This window comes from Anas acuta, chromosome 3 (genome assembly GCF_963932015.1).
Source record: "Anas acuta chromosome 3, bAnaAcu1.1, whole genome shotgun sequence".
In the NCBI taxonomy this organism is placed as follows: Eukaryota; Metazoa; Chordata; class Aves; order Anseriformes; family Anatidae; genus Anas; species Anas acuta.
The window spans coordinates 9,465,628-9,480,157 of NC_088981.1; the positions used below are offsets into that span (position 1 = coordinate 9,465,628).

Genomic DNA, 14,530 nt, shown 5'->3' on the forward strand with positions numbered 1-14,530 from the left:
TCATTTAGATACGAGCTCAGTTCCTTGCTAGCTTACCCCAATTAAAACATATTTGCAAGTGTATTTTCATGCCAATGAAATGGCACTGCCTTGTGGAGTTGTTAGGCTCCAAAAAGCATTTGGAGGTGATAAGGCTCAAGCAAAGTCCCAGCATCGTGCTGCCAACCTTGGACACATATATATGCAGAAGTAGAAGACGGGATGAGCTTTTACCAGTGCTTAGTGTTGCTGAGATTCGTACCAGGACATATGGTTTGGGTTTCCACTTTTTTGAAGGGTGTTCAGACATAAGTGAGAGTCCAACAACCAGCTGTAAGAAACCCTTGAAAGGGGTAGAGATGAAGAGCGTCCCCTGCTTGGCTTTGCAGAAAGGAAGACAGGTGGCTTGGTTTGAAGAAGCAGGGGAAGGAAGTACCAAGCAATAGAAAATTGTTTAATCTGGTGGATAAATCATGCAAAGCAAAACCAGTATCAGGAAGCTGAAATGAGACAAATGTATATTAGAAATGTAAGCAAGTCTGGAATAAGTAAGTGCTCAAACAAACTGTCAATAGGAGAGGTAGTGTTTGGGGGCTTCTTCATAACAAGGCCATGTTCTAGAAAATAAGCTCTGGATGGTAGATAAGTAGAATAGAAATTAAACCCACCTGCTTGGAGTTTTCTGCAGAGAAAAGGGTCAGCAATGTATGCCTAAATGAGCAGCAGATAAACTCTGGTTTAGGATTTTTTATTTATTTATTTTTGTATTTATCTGTAGCCGTGCACGTGACTTGGGCTGAACGCAATTAGCAGAGTTTACTACAAGCGTAACTGCAGCCACGGCATTTCATGGCCTGCGATAAACAGTTCAGCCTGGATAAAGCAGTGCTTCCTCCAAACCTAAATTGCACGGAGCTGTTGCGTGCAAGCAGTCTGTGCTGCAGGAGGTGTGGAGCGTGGGACTGAGACGGGGAGGGTCTGGGATCCATTTCCAGCCCTGCCACCAACTGGCTGTCTTCAGGCTATTCCTCGGCTGCCGGGTCCCAGCTTTCCTATTTCTAAAATTGGCATAACGATATTTACCTCGTTTAGGAAGCGTGTCATGATCTTCAGCTAAAAATTTCAAGGGCTATTAGTATTGATTGTTTTGTTGTATTTTTTTTTTCTTTCTGTGGAATTTGCTCAGAATTCTTTCTTGGCACTTTGGCAAATCCTCCTGGCTTCTGTTCCAAAGGATTTCACAAGTTTGTGGACAGCAGCTGATTTGCTTATTCTCTAGTACAAAACCAGGGAGGGGGGTAGAGCCCTTTTGGATCCGAGAAGGTAAAAAAAATACAATTTCTTTTAATGGTCAGGTCCTGCTGGGAATCTCTTGGGTATAGGAGGACAGTCAAAGTTGTGCAATAGGCGTCTCCTGGAAAGGAGAAACATTGAGGAATAGCTTCTTTTGCTTTTATAACTCTGCTCTCAGGGAAATTTCCTCCTTTAAAGCTGTTGTGTTACATAAAATAAGAATGAGATTGCTTCCTGTAACTGTGGGAGATGCATTAGATAGGAATGTTTGCCGGGGCAAGACACGAGCGGGTTAGAAGAAAGCCGTGATTGTTTGACTTCCCGGCTGATTCAAGGTGCTCAGCTCCAACATACCTTCCCTCCATGGGTGGCCTTTTCCAAAGGCATTTAAATGGCTCCAAGCACGAGCCCCGCCGACTTCATCCTGCCCCAAACACTGCTGCAAAGCAGGGCTCGCGTCCTCCTCTTCGGATCACCTAGGGCAGGTTCAACCAGCCGGGGGCCCAGGAGGAATGAGGGTGCAGGGGACATCTCCTGTGCCACTTGTCCCAGCGAGCCAGCCCCCGGCACTGCCCGTGCCATGGGAGCGATGCATGGCTGAGGTTGGTGTGCCAACACCTGAAGAAAGCCAAGGAAGCTGCCGTCTGTGCCGTGGCCATGTTTTGAACACGGTTATTGGCGTGAAACCTATTTTAGAAGAAATTAAAATGAAATAAAAAGCCAAAATGCAATAAGTCCTTTTGGGCCAATGTTGGAGAAGCCAAGCTTCGGCTCTGCAAATTGCCCCTGCCACGGCTTTTGTTAGCCAAGTCGTAATCCCGGTGAAAGCCCAGACGAGGGAAACCGTAGCAGAGCTATTGAGCATGGCCAGCGCGAGGGCTTTTGGAAAAGGAATAGCAAATCCCCTGGGACGTCGTACCTGCAGAGCTCACAGCCTTTTATCTTTCATTAGCAAATACTGTGCGTTATTGGACAGTGCCGTGTGCAGTTACTTACAGGAACATTTAATCAAATAATCTACTCCTCTCCCAGGCGGCTCAGACCACTGCAGTTTTATAGTTACCTACTTCAGCTGGAACAGTTCCTTTCAGCTGTAAAAGCAAATATGCAACATGGAAAAAAGTCTCCTTTTTATCAAAACAGACAGAACTATTCCAGCTGCTGATATTAAGGTAAAAATAGCAAGGTTAAATGTTAAACAACCTCTGAGTGGACCTTTATAACTACAAAGAAAGCCAGACCAATTGCTCTGAAGGCCCTTTCTTTAAAATAATAATAATATTTTTTAAAAATCCTCGTTTTACTTCTGAGAAGAAAATTTATTTTCCCCTATTGCTGATGATTAAATACAGTGGAAACTGGTTCCCTTGATAACAAATACATCAGTAATGTGTGGTGCTTCCTGCCCCAGCATCTTGTAACTCACAAAAGTTTCCATGGCCAGATTTGAATGCTCAAAGTGCTAATAATGTCTGCTAGTCAGCCTTCCTACTGTTCAGAAAATTTCACTCCTGCGGCTTTTTGGCTTGTTTTGAGAAATCACTGTAGAGGTTAGTGAACTTTTCAATGTGTTGGTATTTAAACTGTGGTCAGACAGTATAAAAAAAAAAAAAAAAAAAAAGGAAGAAGAAAGAGTAGAAAAAAAAAGTTCATAAAAAGATATTCCCCATTAATAACTCTTTGCATTACCATTTGCATGGGAATTAAATGGATTTGGAAACCTCCACATTAAAATGGAATTCCTCTGACTTTTAACTTATCTTGAAAAATATAGTGCATTAAATGAAAAGATGCTTAAAACAATGCTGGGGTTTTGTTCCAGAGAAACATTTGGGCACTTTCACTGGGAAAGGAGGTTAAAAGGTTGTCAATGCTTTCTCCAGGGGCTCTGTCTGACAGTGAACATGTGTTTCCTCCCTTTAATCGGCTCGCCAGTAGCCAGAAAGCTGCTTGTTTTCTGCAGAGGTTGTCAAAAATGATTTCAGTCTGGAGACGATGAATGATAAAAGAGGTTTTCAAACACAGTTTTGCACTGTAGCATTTGCAGTCCCAGAGAGGATGGATTGTATTACAATCTCGGTGCAAAGGGCCATGTTCCTGTAGCAAGAAAACAGTGCCTCGTTCAACCTGTTTGATGCTTCCACTTATCTTTCAAAGTTGAGAAATAGAAGCTGGACTTCAGCTAAAAGGAAAAAAAAAAAAAATCATCCCCAGAGTTTGTTCCTTCTTTCTGCTAAATTAAGTGTTTTATATATTTAGTACAACTTTTTTCCTCATGCCGTTCCTCAGAGACGCGTTTCCTTCAGGAGTTTATACAGGGCTTGTTCTTTTGCCGGCTATTTCGTGCTGGCTGTGGACCTGTTCCCTCTGAAATCAGCAGTTAAACTTTCTCCAGGAAGACCAGGGATATAGTCAGAAGTCTTGGCACCGTAAAATACCGACCTACCTCAGCTTTTACTGGAGTCACCCTTTCAGATAGCACTCAGCATCTTCCCAAGTAAGTACCTGCATGCGTGCAGAAACCCAGGGTTTTAGTTTTTGAGCAAGACTTTGAAAATGCAGGCAGTAATGCCAGTGAAACAGATTTAGCCTACGCGGGCTAATGCCAAATCCAGGATCCAATGGGGATTTATGAAGTGGGCTGGACCCGGTGCCATTTGCACTGGAAGTGGTGCTGACTGTCCAGGATCAGAAATTCCAGACAGGAGGTGTATTAAAGAAAACAAGCAAGCAGGAGCAACAAGCCCGAGACATGATGCCTGTCTCTGTTCCTGAACCCCATACCCACTGCCCAGCTGATGGTTAGTTGCCCAGCCTCCCGCACGCACCGAGTAATGCGATGCTGGATTTTACTCTTGGTGCCTCGCCTTTATCTAAGCTGCTTTTAGTCCAGGAGTTTGTTCTTCCCTATCAAACTTCAGAACTGGTTCAGTCTCTCATCCCGCACCACTGCCAGCTGCTCCCTCTCAGCTGTCCCTCTGCCGAGTCCCATCTTATTTCTATCACAAATCTCTGTCTCCGAATCCTCCTTTTGCCCAACCCTCCCGTCTACTCCAGCCACCTTTTGCTTTTCCTGCTCCTAACGTTATCTGTACTCCTTGGCTTCTTCAGCAGCGCCAGTCAGGGAAGGTGCAGAGAGGAGCACTGCAAGCACCGTTCATTCCTCAACTCCCCTCCTCGCGTTTCCAGGAGGGAAGAGCTCAGCAGTTGTCTCTGCTGCCCCGTGCCAGCATCACCCCACGTGGCTGGCGTGCAGCGGGAAATACTCTCTGTCCAGGCTGGTGCGGGAGTCATCTGTCCTGGCCGGGGCTGCCTCCAGCTTTGCCAAAATTTGGGTGGAAAAAGAACTGCAGCAGCAGGGACTGCTCCGGGGGATAAGTGAGCTCAGCAAACGCCCCCCAGTAAGCACTGCGCAACGCGGGTCGGATGCATGCAAGCAAAACAAAGTTGAGACATACTGAATATATTTAGTTGCTCGATGACGCTCTCCGTGTTTTTCTCTTCTTTTCCTTTTTCTTTGCTTTTTAACTGAAATAAAAAAGAGCGCAGTGAACAGCGCCTCTCACAAATTTCGGCGATTCTCCCCTTTAGTTACATTACAGTGCTGCTAACAGGAACTTCCTGTTTAGTTGCTACATTAAAAGGAAGTATATAAACAAGAGAGTCCCAGAAATGACTAAATACTAAGCACAGAAGGTTTTTATTATCATCTTTTGAGTCTTGTACATGGGGAAGGCTTCATTCCTTTTTTCTTTTTTTTTTTTTTCTTCTTCTGGGCACAACTGAATTCCAAAACATTTCTTGAGTGGTAACTTGTATTCTATTCTTTATTATTTCTGACAATATTTTAAATAGTTCGAGTTCAATTTTCTGCCACGAAAGGCAGGCTGTCAGGCGGCAACTGTATTGTGTAGAAGCAAAAATTGAATATACACTCAAAGCATACTTGGGAAACTTGAACGCAGAACTGGACAACGTCTTTTTTCATCTGAATGTGATTACCATGTAAGTGGCATAATGATGTCACTGGGGCTTTTCGCTGCACGTATGGGCAACCTGGAAATCTTTTCCCTCGTTGCCAAGACAGCTTCTAACAGGTGCACGCAGAATTTGGTAGCAGTCTTTGAAGAATCTGTGCAAAAGCAGGACCAGTGCGTGTGTCTGCAGGCATTGCACATTGCTCGTGACTAATTCTTGGGCAGCTCTCTGAATTTTTGCCAGCTCCGAGTGTCATCGGGACCTTGGCTTTCCCCAGACACTCTCCTTCCAAACCAAAAAGCACCGTGGAAAGATGGGCCAAAGGCAGCACATGCCGCCAGGCGAAGGCTCAACTCCTCCTCTTCCTCACGCTGAAATATTTGGCTAATGTCATAGAGATTTGGCTAAGTGGATTCAATCAACTGTTTTCACTCTATTATAGTTCATAATCCCTATTCAAGATGAAGTGCACTGCAGCCTAATGAATGTGGTAATGGAAGCCTTGTGTATGTTTTTCCACAGCGGGGTGCAGATTAGCATAAGTGTCATATTCTGTTGGCATGCCTGCTATTATATCTGAGGCGTTGCACACACTGGGAATTTTTCAACTGGATAATAATAAGATGAATATGGTATGCACATGCACATCGAGCACACTGGTTTTAGAAAGTGATCTATAATAAATCTCACCTGGAGGGGCATTATGATAGATTAACTTTGCATTTTGGCTTAAAAACGCAACATTTAAGCCAAGTGTACGGTAACATGAGTACAAAAGAATTAGATTAAATTTCATGCACGGTTTTGAAGAATGTTGTCATTTAGGGCTGAGGAGTATTCTGCAGATCTTACGGTTTCATATATTCACTGCAAGTTCAAAAGCCCGGCTCGGACGTCACACTTGCTCAAAGCTGATTGTTCAAGCTCTGAAAGATGGCTCGCGGATAAAGGGAAGCTGGCTCGTACGAGACGGCAATGCACGCGCCTCCTCGGGCAGATGGGCTGAAAATGGGAAGAAGAAAATCCCGATGATCTTTATTTCAATATTTTTATTATTATTATTATTATTAATATTATTATTATTATTATTAACCTGCTGAACAGTTTTTCTCCCTTGACAAAGCAGCCTAGGCTGATTACAGCACCGAGCAGAAGTTGGTGCCCAAACAAAAATCCCTCCCCAAACACAGAGCCGAGCGCTGGTGGTGGTGTATAGCTGCCGGTCGGCATTCCGACTGGCGAGATGAATTTTGCTCTGAGTTGTCGTCTGCATTTTTAATTCCTTAGGTGTTTCACTTTTCCTGCGGTTAAAGAAACTCCTGATGAATTTCTTTGCGCGTCGCGTGGAAGAGACAGCGCCGCTTATGATTAGTCCCAGAATTTATTACTTGATTATGGAAAGTGCAGGCCTGAGAAATTCATACCACTTAAGCAGTGGTTTAGTGTGACTAATCAAAGAGGTTTTTCTGGCACGCAGGAGGTATCAATATATATAGACTAGTGTAGAAAAGCGTATCTTTATGCTTTTAAGCATGGTGGCATGGTAACAGCTTAAGCATATTAATCAGTCCAAGGTAAGTGCTGCTTCTGTATCATATTTTAATCTGATTCTTTCTGCAGTGTTAGAGAAATTATATCTGTGGCTGAAGTAACGTTTAGAAAAGAAATTGTTTGCCAAGTGAATGAGACAATCAAACCAGCCATTTAGACCTGAGAATTAACCGTGGGTTTCATTTACCTTTATTATCAGTACATTTCTGCACAATCACCGCAAGCCCAACTGTTTGAACTTTACCAAGAACGTCACGAGTAATCGAAGGGCGTTGATGTTTGTTTGTTTTGTATTTAGTCTGGAGGAGCTTGGCTCTTAGCAAGACCTGCCTATTACTGTGGGTCAGTAATCTGATACGTTTTTCCTGAGAGCAAAACCTGGCCTTCAGAGGGCCGCGCTAATATCTGCGGGACGATTTAGCGGTGAGTGCTATTCTCTGCTGCTTTCCGAAGGCAGGGAAGCCGAGTGACCTTTTCAAAACTCAAAGAAACCTGTGTCTTGCCCGTGTGCGCATTAGCAAGAATTGGTTTTCTAGCAACTCAGCAGACCTCGTTTAAAAAAAAAATAAAAATCAAATCAAATCCCACCGCTGGTTGAAAGAACGTAAATTGGAGCTTGCAGTGGAGTTCAAGCACCCCTTACAATCACATCACCCATTTCCTTGAATGTTGCAGAAAGAGGCTGGGTGGCAAATGTATTTAAGACTCAGAGGAAAAGGGCTGTTAAGTCGACCTTGGTAACTTAACTGAAACAGTATACGTGTAAATCCATCGCAAATCCCCGGCCTTTTACAACTTCTGTCCCAATGGAAATCAGATCACAGAACTGTTTACAAGAGACTACGATTCATTTGGATAAAGAGCCATGACAGCAGGGCCCGTATTATTTGAAATGTTAGTAACCCAAGCCTAGATAAATATTCTAAAAGCAAAATAATAAGGATTAGGTAATTATTATGAGGTGATCATACTTAGGATATTTTATATTTAGTAGGGGAGAATGATTTCACTGTAAGCGCCAGTGCTTTGCCATTCTGAAATCAGTTGTGATCTTTGTTGCTTCAAGATACTGTTACTGGTTCAAAAAAAAAAAAAAAAAAAAAAAGAAAGAAAAAAGTGCAGATATATCTTTTACCCTGAGCTTTAGCTGTCCTGAACAGTCATCTTTAAAACCGCTAGAAGTAGCGCCATAAAAATATTTTACAGCATTATTTAATGTATGAGCTAATCCGCAGCTAATGGTCAGTTTCTGCCATTTTTTCGAAGCGGGGAGGAGGGAGAAGGAGCCGAGGGTGGGGAACCTGCTCCCGTTCGGCCCAGAGCCCCGGCGGAGCAGGAACAAAAGGGACGCGTTTAAAGCGCGAGTTTCAGTGCTCCCAGTCACATTCTTGGCATTGCGAACAAATACTGTGTTTTAATCAGCACTTCAATTAATCTTCCCCAAATAATATTTTATGAGCATATGCTTGGAAATAGTTGTATTAAACTCATGTAAGGGTTGTTGGTTTTTTGTGTTTTTTTTTTTTTTTTTTCCTTCCTCCCCAAAGTCACTTTGAAATATTTACTGCAAACAGATGTGAGTATACTCGAAGAATTAAATTTCTTTCTCGGGGAAATCATTATTTTACAATTAATAATTGTGAAAGGGGAGGAGGCCAGCCTGTTGTACGCCTGGTGTTAGAGGAAGCCCTTGGATCGCTCCGAGTGAAATTTGCCGTCGATGCTGCTGCTTGGACTCAGGGCTGCCCCCATGGTCCCCATCCCAAGTGCCACCTACCACCAAGGTGAAGGCATGAGCCAGGTGCCCAGGGGTTTGGGTTGTTCCCTCAGCCCTGCTGCAGCTTTCCCTTGTCTGTCCTGGGCACGTGAGATTGGTGAGATGGTTTGTCCTTGAAAAAGTGGAAATAATGCTCCCGCCTGGGGGTGCCCAGAGCCTCACCTTGTTGATATCAGTAATGTCCTTAGAGATTCTCCCGGGGAGGACACTGTGTAACTGGGTTTTGTGATTCAAAAAAGAGAAAATAAGGGCACCAGTGAGGTTTTTACCTCTCGGGCAGATGAAGGGCATTTACTGCCATCTATGGTGGCAAAGTGATAGTGAGGACACCTGCACCCCAAACCAAAACCTCCAGCGTGCACCACGATGCTATAAGAGATTTTTTAAGTGTGTTAGTTGAGTATATTTTCCATACAGCGTGGAAGCCCTGAACATAGCAGATGTACCGGGAAATATTTGTTTTTCTGCTGTAGAAAAAGACTCAGAGGCCGTGCTGGGGTGCTGTAGGTGGCTGTCACCCGGTGTGCTGCACTTGAGGGACATCAGTGTCCTCCGGTGCTGTTTTGTGAAGCCAGCCCCCAGTGTGACTTTTTGGAAGGAAAACAGAGCTTTCTGTCCCTCAGTGCCCTCCGAGCTGAGCACACGTACGCACATGTGCAGGGGGAAGCAGCTCTGTGTAAGCACCTAGCTCTGTGATGGCCGGGGCAGCAGCACGCAAGCTGACAGCGTGCGAGGACAGGGGAGAAGCCATCTGTTTTGTGACAAAAACTGCTCCAAAACAGCCATCTTCCCACTGCTGGGAACCCCGGTCTGCAGAAGTATAATTTTGGTGAAAATCCTCCAGGGCTCGTCTCGCTGTGGAGAGCAGTCACTGATCCCAAGGACCTGAGTCTCTCTTTCCAGTCCCTTCCCAGTCGAAACTCCCTTGATTTCAGTGGAACTGCGAATGATTTGCATTTTAAGGAGGCTTGGGATCGAGTCTGTGGTGTCTTTGCAGAGAAACATTTGCTCGCCCAGTCAGTGGTGGCAAGACCAGTGTGGTCATTCAAGGTCTTAACCTCAAATGGGTTTTACTTCTTGTTTGTCGGGCACCTGGCTGCGCAGGGGAGAGGATCCTGTGGGTATGGCACTGCTCAGAAACAGGCTGAAGAAACATTTGCTAAGCTTTGGTACGGCTTACTTCAGTGCACAAGAGAAAAACAGTGCTGAGGGCCTGCCACCCACCCCATGTCCATCCTTTCACCCACCTGGTGCAAGGTGAGTGTCAGCGGGCAGATCCTTGTTGCCTGCAGGCATCTGCACATCCTGACCCCCACCCCACCAGGTCAGGGCTGCTGCCTGTCCCTGCGCTGCAAAACCCAAGAACCTGCCATTCCTCTCTTCCCACAATAATGTGCACATAAAGTTGCCATTTAGCTTTTTCTCCTAGCATCAGCTAAATAATAGTGACGCTATCTCTACTGTCATTGTGCCTTGCTAATTTTAGCTCAGATGTACTTTTTATTTCTTCGGGAGAGCAATAAAACCTTCTTCCAGCTTTGCATTTTATTCCCCTTTGAAGCCCAAACAAATTAGCAATGTTGAGAACTTTATTTTCAGAGTTCATTAAGCCCTTAACAGTAAATCCTTTTCTCACGTTCCAGATGTTGTGGTTTTCTTGACCTCAGTTTGTATTTCCCTGTGATGTGAACAAGCCGACGTCTTATTCCGTCCTTACCCCTTGCTTTGTGGAGTTGAGCAAAGGGGGACGCAAGCAGCCTCCTGAAACATTTTGGGAGAGAGGATGAGAAAACTTTGCGCTGTCCTAGCAGCTCGGTGCTTCGGCTGTAGTCATTACGCGCTGCTTCAGCTGCCGAGCACCCTGACCTCTGCAGAGCTATTTTTACATATTGAATGCGTTTTTCCCAATATATTTTTCATTCACTTCCTTTGCAGCTGAGTACTTTACATTTCAGAGGTAGCGTTCACCTGCATTTGGGTATGTATAAAGCACAGCCCTTGAATAAATTAAGCATGTTGTTTCGGCAATGTGTCTAAATCAGCTCGAGCACTACTTTTCTGCTTTGATTCTGCGGAGCATTTTGAACATGCTGAAATTTGGCAGTTTGGCCAGTCCCCTGGATTTGAGTGGTATTAATTATGTATTACACGCGTTAATTAAGCACCTGAATATATCTATTCTCTTTCCGACAGCGGTGAATCGTTTTAAATGCAATTTGTGCGTTTTATCCTCTTCAAACGCTGGATTTTTGGAAGACAAGCACCTGCAAGCCTTTTAGGAGGTGTTACTCCTGCTGTTACTGACATTTTAATAAATGCAGAAATAAATGCTCCCCACCAAATTGTCTAATGTCAACACTTACCTCATCGAAAGAAGTGAGTCAGTTTGAGCAGAATTTATAACATGTGCTGTACCTAGAGCCGCCTAATGTGCGGCGCATCCACTCTCGTATCCATTTTTACTGTTTTTCTTTGAAACCATAGTAACTATCAGGCTGTGTTCATAAATATTACAATGAATATTTGTCTTTGTGCACTTGCACGGGGAAACATATGAAAAATGGATCAAAGATAGCGGTTCATAAGGGGGGGAAAAAAACCAAACCCCCTTCCCGTGTGGCCTATCGGCCCATCTCGTGCCTAAGTCAACGCGCCGTGCACAAATACTGCACCGTGGGGCAAGGCAAATACAGTCACAGAGGGGAATGCCCCGAGCAGCAGGGCACGGCACTCGGTGACTTCCTGCTGCAGAGCCCACCTCGTGGCGTTGACAAAGGTGACCTGTGAACTGCTGCTTTGCTTTCCACATTAGTGCTTCTTTCTGAGGAGACAGGCTCGTGCTGGTGGTTTACTCAGCCACCAAGGCTTTGGGCATCCGTCAGCTGGGGAAGCACGGAGGAAAGGAGGAGAGGAGTTTAGAAGAGGCTGAGTCCAACCTCCGGCTTTGCAAAGCTTCCTAAGGGCCGCACGAGCTGGACGCAATGCTTAAGTCTCGTTGGGAGGCTTTGGCACTCTGTGTTTGCCCCTGGGGATGGCTCCCGGCCCCGCAAGGCAATGCTTTGCCCACAGGAGTGCAGGAGGTGTTTGCACACCCGGGCTGCTGTCTTTGCAGGGGTACGGGGAGAGCTGGTCAACAACATTGTGTGGTTTCAGCTTTTCTAGACAAAGGATTGTGTGTTTTTATGGGTTTTATAGACAAAGAGTTCCATATTTTTAGGGTATTTATTTATTTTAACAGTCTAATGCATTGGCTAGTCTGTGTATGTATTTGCCAAAAGCAGTCTGATGTAAAGAAAACATCCAACTACAATGGTCATGGAGACAGTTTATGAACTGTGTTCTGGCTTGGTGAAATCAAGTAACTCGTGGGATAGAGAAAAGAACAGAAGAAGCTGCATTTTCCAGCAGTAAGTGAAATTTGAGAGTTTTGTCTGGATAATAAACAGTTGAGCCCCATAGCTGGGATATCCACGTATAAGGAGATAGCAAAAATTGGTCAGAAACATCTTGAATTTAGATCTACTTCCTGGTACTCCTGGGTTTTGTTGACTTTTTTTTTTTTTTTTTTTTAGAGGTGTATGGATATGGGGATGCTTCCCTTCCTCCATTTTCTTTTTGTTGTACATCTGAGGATGAAAGTGATGGAGAAAAGCTAGTTAACCAACCTTTGGGGATTTTTTCCAGATTTAATTCAGGGCTCTATCGCCTTCTCAGTTTCCCTAGTGGGAAGCCAGAATAATTTTGTATTTTATTTGTTTAAGAGACATGAGTCTGGTCTCCTCTACTCCGAGTCAGGCAGGAACTTACTGCTGCTTACGCAGTTCCATAGTAAAATGTCTGTAAGGTATATAACGAGTCAGGGTCTACAATCAGGAGCTGGAGTCCCCAGCATCGTGCTATAACCGTGTGATAAAAACGTGGGGTTTGTTTGCCTTCCTGTTTCTGACTCTGGGCTATGTTTGCAGGCTTGCGTCCAAAACCAGAAGGGATTGAAACCTACTGGGGGTGCAGGGTGGGGTGAAGTCAAGCCTGAAATTCTAATGAAACTATCAAATATCTCAAGGCTCGGGGTAAGTATTGGAAGCAGGCGGCACAGTCAGGGTATGGGTCTCCGAGCTCACTTCCCACTTCAGAGCAGCCGTACAGGACCGCTGGTGAGAGCCAAATTGAAATATAAATGCCGTCATTACATGCCTGGGAGAACATCCTGGCTGTGGCATTCATTTTCAGCACGGACCAGGCAATAACGGGCTTGGGAATGGGAGAGAAAAAACCTTCCGATGGTTTGGAAGTGGTTACAGCAGAGCTCTCAATAGTCCCTTCGTTGCACAGGCACCTTCAGAGCATCAGCCGGTAAAAACGCCGAACACGAATGAAGAAATTAAGCAAACGGCGCCGGGTTTGGAAAACTTGGATCGCTCCGTAGTGCGTTTCCCCTTACCCTTCTGCACGCACCCACACCTGTTTTGTGAGAAATATCGGCTTTCCCGAAAAGCCCCGAGGTGCACCTGCGCCTTGGGGTGAGGTAATGGCAGGCAGGCGCGGGTTTCAGCTGAGACGAGGAGTGGCAAAAGGTATGCAGGTGTTTTCGGGACCGACCCACCCAGAAATGCTGAGGGGACAAGGTTAAGAGCGGGGTTGCAATTTGGGGGAGCAGGGGAATGTGTGTGGGAGCCTGAGGCCAAGTCAGTCCTCCCGGGAACTGCTCAGTGCTTCAGCCCAGAGCTGAGAAAAACACTGCCGTGAACCACACGTGTGGATTTCCCTTCCATTAGAAGTTTATTGTAAAGCTTTTTTCCCATATATGTTTTCCATGTTCAGAGCTTTTGTCATTAGTTAAGTTTCAGAAAGGTTTCTTTTTTTATCTTCCCAAGGGAGAAAAAAAAAAAGTGAAACATCTGCCCTAAAATAAGTTGGTTGGTCCTTCTGAATTTTGACCCTTGCAAACAGGGAGGGTAGTAACTGAGCATTCTCCACCAAAATTACTATTGCATCCTTTTAAAATTTTTCTTTTACTTAGCACATTTCACTGGAAAAAAAAGGTAGACAAGCTGCATTTGCAGAGTCTGAGAGCCGGTGCCCCTGGGCCTCTGGGGTGGCTCACGACCAGCCACAGGTGCTGCTCCAGCCTGTTGGGTGTCCAGCTACCGAAACTCTCCTTCCCCATCCCTTGGTGCTTGAAAAAAACACAGTTTAAGTGGAAAAAAATTAAAAGCATATCCCTCCATCCCCCCCAAAAATAGATTTACTGTGTCAGGACATCGCTTCCTCCCTGCTGTGCAGTACTGTAGGGTTGGCCAAGGGCTGGCTCTTGGGCTGACATGAAATCTATGTCTGAGCTGGGGCTGGCCGTGGCCAGGAGCTGCTGGGAGAGCCAAACCTGACGTGGTGGCTGGGGATGCCCTACTGTGTGTCTCCGTCTCACCCCGGTCTGTGGCTGAGCAGAGGACCCAAGCACAGCCAGGCTTTTTGTGACCGCAAGCCAGTTGGGGTGGGTGGCCGATCCCTCTGGCTCTTCTTGGCAGCAGCGCACGTCTTGTGGTCCTTGGCCACTTGGTGTGGCGAGTTCGCAGGGTTAGGAGGCTTGGCTTCTCTCACAGTAGTTCTTCCTGGGCTCTCCTCATACCACAGCTTTGTAAGAGCTTTCTGCAGACCGCTGAGTGAAGGGCTGCGATGCCATCACGTTGAGTGGCACTGTTGTGTTGAGTGGCGCCGTCTTTGAGAACACGCTGTAGGGGAAGGGTGCATGTGAGGGGAGCTGGTGACATGTAGGGGCAGATTTTACCCTGCGGTCTCCCACTGCAAGAAAAAGATGGGAAGAGAGGAGGATTTAAAATGGTTCAATCTGGGCACCTGCCTGATGCCCTCAGAGCTGCACATCACTGACAAGCAGTGTGATGCCTGTGCAGGAGCTACGGAACATCAGATAATCAGGATGCATCCCAGAGGAGC

General features: G+C 45.5%; 1 long non-coding RNA gene across 1 annotated transcript in view; it reads left to right on the forward strand.

Moving 5' to 3' along the window:
• The window catches only part of LOC137853355 (uncharacterized), a 272,934-nt gene that overhangs the window by 229,402 nt on the left and 29,002 nt on the right, over nt 1–14,530 (forward strand). The gene's annotated exons all lie outside the window — the stretch shown is intronic.